We start from the raw sequence: 1,280 nt of genomic DNA, 5'->3' as shown, positions 1-1,280 counted from the left end.
GCAGGGTCTTCCTCACTGGAAATCACTGCCTTTTCACTCTCTCCAGGTTCGGCCACTTTGGATATGGTTATGGCCTTGCACTCTCTTTTGGGATTCTCTTTTGTATTGCTTGGGAGAGTACTAAGAGGAGTTTCAGTAACTCTTTTACTCAGCTGACCCACTTGTGCCTCCAAATTTTTGATGGAGGACCTTGTTTCATTCATGAAACTGAGAGTGGTCTTAGATAGATCAGAGACTATGTTTGCTAAGCCAGAGAGGCTCTGCTCAGAATTCTCTGTCTGTTGCTGAGAAGATGATGGGAAAGGTTTGCTATTGCCAAACCTATTTCTCCCACCATTGTTGTTGTTGAAGCCTTGTTGAGGCTTTATTGATCCTTCCATGAGAAATTTGGATGATTCCTCCATGAAAGATTATAGTTGTTTCCATAGGGTTCTCCCATGTAATTCACCTTTTTTATTGTAGGATTCTCAGGGTCATAAGCTTCTCCCTTAGAGGAGGCTTCTTTAGCACTGCCGGATGCAACTTACAATCCAGTCAGATTCTGAAAAATCATATTGACTTGCTGAGTCAATATTTTGTTCTAAGCTAATATGGCATTTAGAATATTAATATCAAGAACTCCTTTCTTTTGAGTCATCCCATTATTCACAGATTTCTTTCAAAAGTGTACATGAACTGGTTATTTGCAACCATCTCAATGAAGTCTTGGGCTTTTGCAGGGGTTTTCAGATGAAGAGATCCACCAGCAGAATGGGCCAATGACATCTTGGATAATTCAGACAGACCATCATAGAATATACATATGATGCTCTATTTTGGAAGCATGTCAGAAGGACACATTTTGGTTAATTGCTTGTATCTTTCCCAAGCTTCATAGAGGGATTCACCTTCCTTCTGTTTGAATGTTTGGACTTCCACTCTAAGCTTTCTCATCTTTTAAGATGGAAAGAATTTGGTCAAGAAAGCATTGACCAATTTATCCCAAGAGTTTAGGCTTTCTCTAGGTTGTGAGTCCAACCATGTTCTAGCTCTCTCTCTTACAGCAAAGGGGAAAAGCATAAGTCTGTAAACCTCGGGATCAATCCCATTGGTCTTAACAGTATCACAGATTTGCATGAATTTAGCTAAGAACTGATGAGGATCTTCCGATGGAAGTCCATGAAACTTGTAATTCTGCTGCATTAGAGAGACTAATTGAGGCTTAAGCTCAAAGTTGTTTGCTCCGATGGCAGGAATTGAGATGCTTCTTCCATAGAAGTTGGAAGTTGGTGCAGTATAGT

The 1,280-nt window shown here is 40.2% G+C and overlaps 1 non-coding gene across 1 annotated transcript; it reads left to right on the top strand.

Annotated features, from left to right (window-relative positions):
- Positions 1-819: 819 nt before the first annotated feature.
- LOC127746034 (small nucleolar RNA R71) lies at positions 820-927 on the top strand. Its single transcript, XR_008007655.1, has one exon. It is a non-coding gene; the product is annotated as a small nucleolar RNA R71 (small nucleolar RNA).
- The last annotated feature ends 353 nt before the right edge of the window (positions 928-1,280 follow it).

The sequence above is a fragment of the Arachis duranensis genome, chromosome 3 (assembly GCF_000817695.3).
Source record: "Arachis duranensis cultivar V14167 chromosome 3, aradu.V14167.gnm2.J7QH, whole genome shotgun sequence".
In the NCBI taxonomy this organism is placed as follows: domain Eukaryota; kingdom Viridiplantae; phylum Streptophyta; class Magnoliopsida; order Fabales; family Fabaceae; genus Arachis; species Arachis duranensis.
The sequence above is the reverse complement of the archived record's forward strand: the minus strand, read 5'-3'. Positions and strand labels throughout refer to the sequence as shown.